The sequence below is a fragment of the Podarcis tiliguerta genome (assembly GCF_965153285.1).
Source record: "Podarcis tiliguerta genome assembly, chromosome: 16".
Taxonomy (NCBI): Eukaryota; Metazoa; Chordata; class Lepidosauria; order Squamata; family Lacertidae; genus Podarcis; species Podarcis tiliguerta.
Window position 1 is genome coordinate 15,660,237 of NC_139549.1, and position 13,733 is coordinate 15,673,969.

Below are 13,733 nucleotides of genomic sequence, written 5' to 3' on the forward strand. Positions count from 1 at the left end.
TCAAAGAGAGAGCCGGGGGGCAGCCCCCCATTTCCTGGGACTACTTTAAAGTGGCCTTTTGTGTCCTGAGGGAAGGTGGGAGCCAACAAGAAGAATCTGAGGAGCCCAGGAAGATCCTGTGAATATTTTTGTATTGTTTGTTTGTTCTACTATTTTAAATTGTGAACTGCCTTGGCAGGAAGGTGGCATAGAAATGGAACAATTAATAAAGAGGCAAACCAATCAAATCAAAAATCTTCTCTGTGCAGAAGGCAGGAAGTCACACACTGCCCATTGAGAATTCTCTTCCATTTAGAACCTACCCTGGGCACAGTTTTGAGTATGGCAGGAGTGTGTGTGTGTGTGTGTGTGTCTGTATGTCTGTATGTGGAAGATTCAGTTATCTGGAACATGTGAGTCATCTGGGACAGAGATTGGTCCTGTGTGGGTGGGGGGTAAGCATCATGCCACTTTTTTCTCTGTGTGGCTGGATCATCCATTCCTGGTGTCAGCCTGCTGCCTTTCTGAAGCCTCCCTGCCTTGGGAAGCCACACAGGGCAGGGCCTTGGGAGAACTTTGTGCATGTGGGCCTATAATAGTGTGGAGGACAGATGGGTGGAAGGCCCTCTTTTCGAGGTGATTGCACCTGGGTATGAAATGGCGAAACCCTTCTCCCCGGAAAACCTCCTCTAATTGCTGGGCCTGGCATCCATTCAGGGTGGGCGCCCATGTCCGACTCTCCTTAAGTGTGCTTTCAGTGCGTGCTGGGGGCCGTGCCAGGTGCTCTTGTTAGAAATGGCCAAGCAGGCCTCATCCTGCTCTCTCTGTCGCTCTGATTCCTCTACCTGGCCTCCTCCATTCTTTCTCTTCTCTCTCTTGCATGCCGGCTTTTGCCTGCTTCTCCTCTCTCTGTCTCCATCATCCGCCGCCGCTCTCCCACCTGCCCACCCACCCCATCTAACACGCATGGAGGCCGCTTTGGGGCCTGATCCCTGCTTTGCATGGCTTCTGTCTCCATCTGAGTCTCTTCTCAGCCAATCTCTCTCTTCTCTTCTCTTTCTCTCTCTTTCTGATGATTAATTAATTAATTAATTGAGAGTCATGATTAATGCTAGCTGATAATTAACTCCTGTTGTACTAATAGTGTACTAATTAAAGACTGTGTTGATTGTTCCTACTAACTGCCATTTTTGTGTCTGAACTTTTAAGTTTGTCCGAGGAGACTGCCCCAAATTTTTTTACTCGAACATCCTCCCCTCTTCCCCCCCCCACCTTTGCTGCCTCCCACCCCCACCCCATCCCACCCTGGTTAGGCTTCCCTTGTTCTCTCCAGGGTTGCTCTGCTAAAAGGGGAGGTGGGTGAGATGCAGGTAACAGGCTCTTAACTGGGGCTCACAAAACAGGCAAGTGAGAACTTTGCATCAAATCATCTCTCTTTCTGGGGGTGGCACTTGCTCAGGAAGGCGAAGGAGTGTGAAATGTATTTGCTTCAGATGAGAGTGGGTTAGGCCCCATGTGTGGGAACCAGGGCTCATGGGTCTTCTATGCCCAGCTTTGTAGGCGTTTGTGGGCAAGGAAGGCAGAAGAGGGCACAGATTGCAGTGACCAGGTTTACTTTTCTGAAAACAGAAAAGGTTCGAGGCATCATAGACAGCCAAAAGACCCTGGGGTAGGGTTGTAGTTTGTCTCTGGGGTGTACAAGAGCACTCTGCACACCCCAAAATCCTCCCACTTGGACATTCGGCTCCCTCAAGACATGATCCTGCTCAGACAGAAACATCGCCTGCTTCCCAGAAGGAGGCACCCTCCAAAGCTCAGCTCATCCAGAGCACAACCTTCCTTCTGGTACTTATCCTAGGCCCAACCAACCCAGAGGCTGTTCGCTGGGGCAGATCCTATCCCTCCGGGGCCTCAAAAGTGCTGCTGGGCCCTGTGCCTGACCCTTGACTTGCCTAGGAAGATCCTGCTCAGTGAGGCTGACCTTGGGGATCCTTGGAAAGGCCAGAACTGATTGGCCCTTCTTGCTCAAGATGGGTTGCAGTGTCCACACAGGGGGAGCCTGCTTCCACGAACATGTATGTGTGTGGTCTTTCACACATGATGGTGGGGGTGGTGATTCTCAGTCCTGCATCTGTGTAGAGAATGTGTCAGACACAAAGGAGGCCTCCAGCTCTCATGCCTGCCTCTCTCATAATTGTGCACAGGCGCCCATCAGGCCCCAATTCTTTAGCCTTCCTGTGTTTTTAGTGTGCAGTGAAGGAAGGTAGAGAGCTTGGAGGAGCTACAGCACTGGCATCTTGGGCTTGTTTCGGGGGGAGGCCAGCGCTGGGTGGAGGTCTTACTTACAGAGTTTGTGGGAGTTTGACAGGGCTATGGGCTTTGCCTGTTTCAAGAAAGGGGGGAGTTTGCATCTGATCCAGCCGCCACCCAGTCGCTCCCTTCTCCCCCACCCCGTCCACATTCTAACCTCGTTTGCATGTTGTTGTACTGACTAATTACTAATGAGCTCCTCCTCCCCTCTCCCCTCCCTGCTCCACCCTCTCCCCTCTCTCTTCCTCACTTGTCTCACTGGGAAGGAGAAATGTCCTTTGCGGGAAGGGGGTCTCCAGACTGGCCGCCCTTGATGCTCACGCTCACCCACCCCTCCCCAAATGCAACCCTCTACCACATGCACACACATGCTCCTGAGCTTGCCAAGAGACATCTCTGCGGCCTCTCCAGCTCAGCCTCCTCTAACTCTTGCCCTTTCTACTACACAAGGCTTGATGGTTCAAGTGGAATCATAAAAGGATGAAGGGGAGCCCATTGCCCCCTCCACCAGCTGCATGCACCCACTCAGCCTCAGTCCAGTTCAGTTGGGCGTATTGCAACAGGGGCTGGACTGGGCTCTGAGGTTCCATCAGCACTGGACCCCAGGGAGCCGCCTTATCTGCTGGGGTTGCAATTCTGGTGCCAATCTGGAGCCGAAGGACCCGGTGGGCAGTCAGATGTCCCTCCCAGCTGTACTACATCCAGGTATTTGGTTTTTTCATCAGAAGCAGTTTGCTGTTTTTGCCTGTAGGCCTGTCACTCCTCCTGGATTACAGTTCAGGGGAGGTATTTGTTGCTCGGCATTGCCCTCTGCAGGGTCAGGTTGTCACTGCAGGCAAGCGGCATGTGCAACCCTTTGACAGCTGGTGACTGAGGACCATTCACACCTTACGTTCTTTTGGTACGCCTGTATTCTATGTGCTGCCTGTATTCTATGTTCTGCCGATACTGTGAGGTTTGGTGTTTTGGAAAACATGCGCTCCATAAAGGCAGACACGATGGGGAACTGCCTCTCAGCCTCACGCTTTTTCTGTTGGATGGAACTCAGACTTCATAGCCAGGATGGCTTAATGCTGCAGTCCCCCTGCCTACATCTCAGCATACTTATTTCAAAGACTGCAATCCTCTTCCTTCATTTCTTTCTGAGAAATAAAATTACATTTAGCACAATTATACTTGAAACAAACAAGCAAGAAGCACCAACATATAGATCAACAAAGAAAATACAACATCTCAAAATAAATTATTTTGTTTTCCAGCTTTCTTTTATATAATTTGCTTTTTTGTAAATGACTAAATCACCACATATGATAAAAACTTTTTGTGCAATTTCTCAAGAAGAACTGTTCTTTTCCTTGAAACTTTATGTTTTGCAATATGTAGATTTATTTTAATTTAATCAACAATTGGTCAATTAAGTTACTTAAAGACCACAGAGATGAATTGACTTGAACTCTGGAGGTGAGTTGATTTGAATATTAAGCTATCAATCATTATAGAGACTTGTAGATGGTTTACAACAAATATAAAACAAAATACATGAAAACTAAAGGGCAGTGGCAATTTTAAAACAATTACCAAAGCACCCAATTAAAAAATTGTGGAAATTATGGAACTTGCAAATTTTGCAAGAAAGTGGATATAAGACGCAGCTTGAATCCGCTTCCAGGCTCTGGCTTCCCGCAGCTTTGTGCTCTCCAGATGTTTTGGACTACCATTCCCCTCAGCCTCAGTGGGCGTGGATAGGCTGTTCTATGTAATCCTGTGCTTTGCCCTTGGCATAGTATTCTGGATTATCAGAAACATAGAATTGTGGAGTTGAAAGGGACCCAAAGGGACATCTAGAGCAACCTCCTGCAGTGCAAGAATCATAGCTACAAAATCCCTGACCGATGACCATCGAACCTCTGTTCAAAAATCTCCAATGAAGGAGAGTCTCCCACCTTCTGAGGGAGTCCATTCTACTTACCTCTAGCTCTTACCTAGTGTTCTTTTTCTTTCTTCTTTGGCGATCACTCATAGCCGAGTAATGTTTAGTCAGAATAGGCTTTTGTGTCATTTGGTTCCATTGGCTCAGGTCTTTCCCTCTGGAGTAGCAGAAAAAAAGCTTGCTCCATCTTCTATGTGGCAGCCCTTCAGATATCTGAATATGGCTATCCTATCACCTTGTCAGTCTTCTCTTCTCCAGGCTAAGCATCCCCAACTCCCTCAGCTGTTCTTCATAATGCTTGGTTTCCAGACCCTTCATCATTTTGGTTGCCTTCCTCTGCACATATTCTGGGGTTTACAGCTCCCCACCCTGCTGATAACCCTTTGCATTTTAAGTACATGCACTTGAGATGCAAAGACACACTCAGGGTCAAGTGCAATTTAGCCCTGAGATCACCTCAGTGCTCCAGACAGAAGAAACAGCTACATTTCACACTGGTCCACATTGATCAGTCAAGAGTTCCACATGAGCCTCTGTCACAAGGGTGGCCCACAGCTTTTCTGCCTGCTCCACTTTGACTTTTGCCCTGTTTGAACCCTTGTAGAAATGGCATTTGAACAAGACAGTTTCCCTTTAAACAGCAACAAGCATAGTCAGTTTCTATGGAGATGAAGAGAAGAGTCGTCTCCAAACAAAAGCCCCCATCAACCCATCCAGTGCTGAAATTTTAAAAACATTCTGCAGATTGTAGATAGTGCTTAATGCTCTGTGGCATTAAGGTTGTGGAACTGTTTAAGTGGAAAGCTTTCTTACAGACCTAAATGTTCAAGGGAGTGCCTTGGTGGATCAGACCACAAAGTTCTACTCCAGTATCCTGTCTCTAGCAATGGGAAATCCAGATATACATCTGGGAAGCCCTCAAGCGGGGTGCAAAGTGGAAACTATTCCCTGTTGGTAGCCCTTGGCAACTGGCAACTGGAGATGGTCACTAGTGAGAAGGATGTTGGAGGTGCATTATGAGGTGTGTTGTTATTATATCATTAATATACTATCCAACTTCCTGCAAAATAATGAGTCCTGTTGCACCTAAAAGTCTGACAAATTTATTATGGCAGAAACTTTTGCAGCCACTTTCATCTGGGCCACCTTTTACCTCCCACATAACACAGCATTCTGTGAGAGAGTGTGCATGACATCCATGATTCAGGTCAGTCTTAGAAGACTGGAGAAAAGGCTGCAGCAGCTGCCTTGTCCTGATTGAAAGAGGGATCTGCCTTTGCCCCTCTCCTTTGCCTTTTCAAGTGCCCCCTTTGGCATCCATTTAGACCTCCTCTGGAGTCATTAACACCTCATTAGCTCAGCCCCAGGCAGTCTCCCTGCCTCCATCTAGAGGGCCTTAGTGCTCCTGGAACTGCCTGTAAATGCTTCTTGCCTGGTTGTTTTAAGTGTCAGCAGCAGGAGGAGTTATTGTTTTAAGTGGTTAAGCACTGACCCCGTCCCCCTCAATTAAACTCTTTGCTCGCCTCCTCACTGCCTGAGCTTTCAGTTTCCTGCTCTTTTCCAGCTTTTCAGGACAAGCTCTTTTCAGTCAAATCCACCTCACCAGATGTCTGACTCTGCTAGAAAGGGAGCCAGTCCATCAAAAGCAGAAAAGAACTGTGGCACCTTAAAGCAGCACAGACACCTGGTGCCCCTTCAGATGTTTTAGAATGCAAGCTCCCATCGCCCCCCAGTCAGCCCAGAGCACACCATTTGCGCCATTATTTGGGAGAACTTTGCACCTGGAGCCTAAATTGTGGAGCTCTGTGCCTATGGTGTGTGTTGGATAGGAAGGTCCTTTTTGCACCAGGGCAAATAGGCATTTGGGTGCAGGGCCTGATCTTGGTTGGGACCACAGCAGAGGGCAAATGGGCAAAGTCCCCATCAGGATCCTGGTACAGATGAGGACCCCCACTTATCTCCATAATTCACACCACTACTAGTGGGCTGGATGGCACCGTTGGTTCATATGTCCAGCCAAGGAGTGATAGGACCTTGGCTTTTCTTTCCCTGTTTAGCCTTGCTGCCTGGCTCTTCCTTCTCTGCAGCTGTCAGTTCTTCTAGCTAAATGCTGTTCGGATTCATCATAATTGGCCTGAAGTTTGGGAGAGTTTAAGGGTTGAAGAGTTGACCTGAGCGCTAGTCAGATTTTTGTAACGGAAATTGGTGCCCCTCTGCTGTTCCTTCTCACAGACCCTCAAGGGATCTGGGTTTTGGGAGAGCAGTGTGACATTTTTCCTCGGCTGATAAAAGCCTCAGAGGAGTTCACTTGGGGCATGAGGCTTTTTTTGGGCTGGCTGAAGCTCACCTGAACAGGGGCTGCTGAAGGATTGAGCTAAGTTGACTTGCTAGTTTTTATGTGGGAGCTTCTACAAGTCAGAATGTCCAGCCACTGATGTCATTCAGCCCCAGGGAAGCTGTGCCATGGGACAGAGCATGGTGCTGTTGCACTTGTGTCCTGCTCACGTGTGGCTTCCCATAATGGGCATCTGGTTGGTCCCTGTGTGGCAAGAGTGCAGGGCTAGATGGGCCCCCTTTGGCCTGATCCAGCTGCTGCATGGCTTTTCTGATGTGGTTGTAATCCTTCTAAACACAAAGATTACCTCCTAATCAAGTTATGTAGCTCCAAAAGCATTCCTAGCAGACCAGGGTATTGTGGAGGGACATTAAGACTGCAGCCGTTAGGGTGAGCTGTTTCTTCTTCTCTCTTTCAATTCATCAGGTTCCACATTTTTTTTAATCTAAGCTGCTGTTACCAGAGAGATGGCGAGTCTGGAAATCTAAGCAAGTTCATATCTCACCAGTTCAGGCGGAATATAGAAAGCTGCTCTCCTGCCAGGTCTATCTGGCCCAGTATTGTCTCTCTGTTCTCCAGAATCTCAGACACAGAAGAGTTTTTCCTGCTTGATCCTGCTTGGACCTGGGACCTTCTCCATACAGAGCAGGCGCTCTCCCACTGCCCTGTGGGTAAGAGGCTGCCTGCAGGTCTTTATTCTGCACTGCCTTAATAACCTTTAATGTGGCTTACAGTTTGGCCAGCCCCTTCTGCCCTGCTCCATACATCATGGACCACTCAGCCAATACATTTGCACCTGCTGAAACCTGCACCATGGGCCATTGCCTTTCCTGGCCTAGGAGTGCTACCACCAGCCCATGTGCCCTTTGCTTTGTGCAGACACACAAGAAACAAATGGTCCATTCATGTGCTAACCATTTCTGCAAGTGCTCTTACTTGTGACACTCAGCCCTGTTGGATATTAGCAATAGCCTTCTTGAAAATTTGGCCCAGGTAATCAATAGCAGGGACACGGGTGGCGCTGTGGGTTAAACCACAGAGCCTAGGACTTGCCGATCAGAAGGTCGGTGGTTCGAATCCCCGTCACGGGGTGAGCTCCCGTTGCTCGGTCCCTGCTCCTGCCAACCTAGCAGTTCGAAAGCATGTCAGAGTGCAAGTAGATAAATAGGCGGTAAGGTAAACTATGTTTCCGTGCGCTGCTCTGGTTTGCCAGAAGTGGCTTAGTCATGCTGGCCACATGACCCAGAAGCTGTACGCCGGCTCCCTCGGCCAATAAAGCGAGATGAGCGCCGCAACCCCAGAGTCGGTCACAACTGGACCTAACGGTCAGGGGTCCCTTTACATTTACCTAATCAATAGCAGAGCATCATTAGGGATTGATCCATGTTGCAAACCAGTGCTTTCTGTAAGAAAGAATCAAGAGGCAGCGGCTGGGTTCACACTTCACAATAATGGTGCTGGTGTATTTTGCCTGGTTGCCCACACTCCGACTCTTCACTGGTCTCAGCCAGAGGAACAAGGCAGGACATTGTAGTTCATCCTGGCTGCCCATGGTATCTGAACTCTGGAGATGCTGGCTTCTCCCTTACAAACCAGAACTTGCAGGCCAGCAACCAGCCATGGTTTAAGGATGGCTTGCAGTTCGGCTTCTTAGGGAGCAACAAGCCATGGTGACTCCAGGTTTGGGCATCATGAGAAACCAAGGTTAATCAGTCTGTTTCTGGGGTCAGAGTCACCAGGCAGCATCCACAACAACCCATGATAAGCCATTTTGGCATTTTGTGACATGTGAATGTGGCCTCTATCTTTCCAAGTCCCTCATCGCAGAAGAACCAAATGAACAGAACTTCTGTTAATCCTCATCAGATGTACTCAGGCAGAAGGTTTAGATGCTTCTTGCTTACAGCTTCCACAAGTTGTGGAAGGTTGAACGCAACCTTTGCTTTGCAGAAGAAAGCGCTGGAGACGCCAATAATCTATTGATTTACAAGTATGTGGGTGGAGCAGGTATTACGGAGGTGGAATAGCAAACAGGCAGGCAGGCAGGCAGTGTTTAGACCCTTATAGCATCCATAGTCCTATATCCCCCTCACCCCAGCCACAGTATCAACTCTTCACTAGCCGAATCCAGCAGTCTTTCAGGCTTTGTCACAGCCTTCACCAACTGACTGGAAGTGATGGGAGCTGTAGACCAACAACATCTGGCGAAGGCTGCTTTATCAGATACACTCTGAGTGAGATGGACCTTGGGCTAGATCCAGAATGAAGAGGCAAGGCTTACTTCTTGTAATAACCAGCCTGCCCACTTCCCCTCCCCAGCGGAATGAAATTGGCTGATGCTTTCAAAGTTTCTTTGGGGGTTCATTAAGGCTTAGAGGGTCCGTAGGGCAAATGCATTAGTGGGGGGAAATCACTTGGGAACCCACCCAGTAATGTTCTCAGTTTCTTCAAAACCAAGCAAATAATAATGAAACACAGGAGAGGAAGCTACCTGCAGCTGAGCCCTCTGAGGAGGAGGAGGAGGAGGCTGCAACCCACAATCCATTAACATTGCTGTGTATTTCCGTGGAATTTCAGCAAAGCTCCTAAATGGTTTGTGGTCTGCAGCCAAAGGAATAAAGCCAATCTCGTTACTATAAATAAAAAGGCAACAATTGCCACATAACAAACAAGAGGCAAGTTATCTCTCAGCTGTTTTCAGAGGGCCTCTTGTCTGAAAATTTCCCCAGAACAAAAGGGGCTTGCAAATGAGTCTAACTGGGATTTAGGCTCCTAAGAGTGGCTGCTTTTATTTGTTGCATTTATAAGTTGCTCTTCCTGGGAAGGACTCAAAAGCTGCTTCTGATTCCCAGGCGCTTTGTTGCAACTAAACCTGCTTAGCTTTAGCAGTGAGTAAATAAATAACAGGCTTGTGGCATTGATTTGCCTTTGGGCCTGTTCTCGTGAGTAATGAGTAGGACTCAGGGATACGTGCTGCGGAGGTGCTGAGCCTGGGCCCAGCACAGATATTGAGCCTCGGCACCTTTAAGCCAGGAGCTCCTTGAGCTAGAGACCTCCAAACTGGGACCCTTGGAAGCAGCAGCAGCCCCTGAGTCACATTGCCCTGAGTTATCAGCCTCCTTTATACCAGGGCATCATTCTTCCCATTGCCTGTGTGCTACTCCAGGCAATGTAAAAGGCAGGAGTCAGTGGAACGGCAATGGAACCCTAGGCTCCAGGCTGGAGGATTGCCCCTTTAAGACCCTCCTGCAAGAAGCTTAGGGTGGGAGAGGCCTTAGCTGAGCACCTGACTGTAGCCCTCTTCAGTCCATGGGAATTACAAGCCGCTTAACTTGACATCTGGTCTGGTAATACTGGTAGAAGGACAAGCCTTGCTGAAGCAAAACCAGCATGGCATATGCAAGGACAAGCCCTGTCTCACTAACCTATCGGAGTTATTTGAGAGTGTCAACTACCATACTGATAGAGGCTATGCAGTTGACATAGTGTACCTGGACTTTCAAAAGGCTTTCAACAAAGCAGCTTACCAAAGACTTCTGAGAAAGCTTAGCAGTCATGGAGCAAGAAGAGAGAGCCTCTTGTGGATCAAGAACTGGTTAAGTAACAGGAAATTGTTACTGGAATATATGGACAATTCTCCAAATGGAGAGATATAGGGAATACATATGCTTTTATTCATAAATCAGGAGTTAAGGGTGAGCTGTAAGGTGGACAAGCTTTTTGATTATAGTAAATTGTTCAGGGTCGTTGAAACAAAAAAAGATTGTGAATAACTCCAAATGCAGTGTAAAGTGATGCATGTCAGGGCAAAAAATCTTAATTTCACATGCACACTCATGGGGTCTGAATTGGCTGTGACTGTCCGGGAACAAGACTGTTGAGGTTGTAGTGGATAGTTCAATGGAGATGTCAACCCAGTGTGAGGCAGCTGTGAAAAAGGCAAATTCCATGCTAGGGATCATTAGGGATGGAACTGAAAATAAAACTGCCGATGTCATCATGCTGTTACACAAATTATGGTGCAGCCACATCTGGAGTACTGTGACAATTCTGGTCACCGCTCCTCAGAAAGGATATTGTTGAGTTGTGGGAAAAAAATGTTCAGAAAAGGGCAACTAAAATTATGAAGGGAGCTGATGAGGAAAGACTGTAGTATTTGGAGCTTTTTAGTTTACGGGTAGAGCAAGTGAGAGGAGACATGATAGAAGTGTACGAAATTGTGCATGGTGTGGAGAAAGGGACAGAGAAATGTTTTTTCTTCCTTTCTCACGTAGCACTAGAATTCATGGACTCAATGAAGCTGAATGTTGGAAGATTCTGGACAGGTAAAAGGAAGTCCTTCACGTAGCATGTAGTTAAACTATGGGATGTCCTCTCACAAGAGGCAGTGATGGCCACCAACTTGGCTTTAAAAGGGGATTGGACAGATTGATTCGTGGAGAATGAGGCTATTGGTGGCTACTAACCCTGTTCTGCTTCCACTGTTGGAGGCAGTATGTTTATCAATGCCAATTGCAAGGTAGGACACCTAGGGTCATTGTTCTTTATGTGTTCAAGCGAACACGGGAAGTCCTGCATGGCCAAGGATGCTAAAGGTGCCTACAGAAAACCCCAATCCCTGCACCTTCCTGGTGTCAATTTCCTCAAGTCTGGAAGGCTGGAGCTTCAGCAATGAAGCAGCCCAGAAGGGGGACTTGCATAGGAACTGGAGGATCCCAGCCAGGCTTAGATCTGGGCAGGTGCTTCCATGCTTCTCCTTCCAAGTCTCCTCACAGGAAGCTAATGGAGCACTTGACAGCTGCTCTGAAGCTCCTTCCTGGTTCACCATCTCCTCTGCTCCTGGGACCCTGGGGGAGATGGGAGTAGTGGCTTGAGAACTGACCAGGAACCTAGGTCACTGGTGAGGCCACCTTCAGTCTTGGGTCTGGGATGTCCAGACCCAAAAACTTTTAAAAGTTCTTTGGCAGTGTGGAATTTGTCTGTAAGGTCCTGCTTCCTTTGCTCCTCCTCTGAGGGGAACCCTGACACCCTGTCTTGTAAGATAAGCAGCTGAGTTATTTTGGAGATATTTGCCTCTTTTAGAAGCTATTAGAAAAGGTACCCAAAGCAGCCTGAGCTGCTGCTGCTGCTGCAACATTCATTCCCAGTTTACAAATTCCAGCTGCCCAGCTCTGCAAGCCTTCAGCAGAGACTTCCTTAATGGAGCTGCTTCAAAATCTGTAGTTCTTAAGAGGAATGGAATAAATGGCTAAACTGAAATCTTCTTCCAGTGTGGAAAAAAATGTCAGTGGCTGCCAGGAATGTTCTATCCCCATGCAAAGAAGCCGCCAGTTCTGTGCTCCAAAGGAAGCTAACAAAGTGAATACACTCCTGGAGGAAATGCCTCTTTGAAACCTGAGTTAGGGCAGGGTTTGGAGCAGTTCCAGCCCTTTGTTTAGGTCAGCTTTTGTTCAAGGCAACCAGTAGGGGGCTGCAACAAAACATTACAATGCTCCTGTTGAGGGTCCCAGCTAGCCCACCAAGACCTTCTTCCAGGGCACTCCATTCAATTCCTCAATTCAGTAAACTGGTGCTTTCAGGGTTGTTGTTGTTGTTCCAATTTATTTATGCACAAAAAGTGTATAAATTTTACAACCAGCTTGATTGTAAAACAAAACAAAACCTCAAGGCAGTTTACTACAAGTGCCACAATAATGGGACACACCCACAAACCACAGGATACGTTTGATATAACAAGTTGGAGGATTTTCGCAGAAAGTTACAGGATATGTTTTGATGGGAAGATGAGGCATTGTGGCCACTCCGAAACTTTTGCAGGCGCAAATGGTATTGAAAGCAGGATCATGTATCATCACCCTGATTCTATCACAAACACAAATGAGGAATGCACACACAAAAAAGGACTTCTGGAGGGGCCCACAGAGCATCTGCTTGGCACGCAGAAGGTCCCAGGTTCAAGTCCCAGCAGCAGGTGCAGGTAAGGCTGGCAAGAAAGACTACCTGCCTGCAACCTTGGAGAATCATTGCTGCCATTGTGGTGTATAGACAATGCTGAGCTAGATGAACCACGGGTCTGACAGAGAATAAGGTAGCATCCTGCATAAGGAAGACCCTTGAACTTTTCCATTGGCCCTGAATGTCTGTTCAACAGCAGGTGGGATTCCCATGAGCCACTGGGGTGTTTTTAATGTATGATTTATTATATATAGGTATTCTGTCATTTCTTTAAGGAGCTGGAAGTGGTGCACATAGTTCTCCCCCACCCTGTTTTACCCTCACAACAACCCTGTGAGGTAGCTTGGGCTGAGAGATGGTGGCTGGTCCAAGGTGACCCAGTGAGCTTCATGACCAAGTAGGGATTTGCACCCTGGCCTTGCAGGTCCTAGTCCAAAGCTGCAACCCTGACACCACACCAGCTGTGGCTGCAGCTGCATAGTGCTGTGGCTGTTGTTGGGGACGAAGGTCCTTGCTCCTTGTTCATGGCCAGGCTCAGCAGGACACACACAACAGTCTTGGGAGCAGTTCAGGGTGCGATGGGAGGGTATAGGCAGATGTTGCCATGCCTGTGACCGAGGAACCCCCTAAACCAGTGGTTTTCAACCAGTGTGCCCTGCCACCCTGGGGTGCCTGGAGTGATAGTCAAGGGTGCCTCGGGCAACACTGGCTTCTGTCCTTCTTTCCTTTCCTCCCTCCCTCTGATGCCCTCTTGCGTCTCTGCCTCCCAAAGGCTTGCATGGCTGTTTGTTGCAGCAGCCCTGGCTACAAGCTCCCCAGGCGAATGATGCCTCTGGGGCTGGGCAGGGGGTGCTTCTCGGGCCCCTGTGGGGTGCAGGGGGGCAGCTCAGAGACCAAGGGTGGCAACAGCAGCTTCCTGGAGGACTCCGAAGGAGAGGGGAGAGGAAATAAGGCTGATGGAACTCTCCTCAAGGGAGGGTGTTCAAAAAGGGCGAGAAGCTGCCAGCTCTGCAGACAAGGGTGACATAACTGGGCTCCTAAGCCCCACAGGGGTGCCGCAGTATGTAGTTGGTCAAGGGAGCCATGGACTCAAAAAGGTTGAAAACCTCAGTCCAGCTTTAGTCCAGCTTCAGGCTGCACTTCCAAATCGGTTTTGGAGCCACTTCTCCAAGCAAGAGGCTGTGAGGAACCAAGAAAGACCCAGAAATCTGTAGCAGCTCATTC

General features: G+C 48.3%; 1 protein-coding gene across 1 annotated transcript in view; it reads left to right on the forward strand.

Moving 5' to 3' along the window:
• Window positions 1-13,733, forward strand: part of NRXN2 (neurexin 2) — a 345,397-nt gene that overhangs the window by 156,696 nt on the left and 174,968 nt on the right. The window lies entirely within an intron of this gene.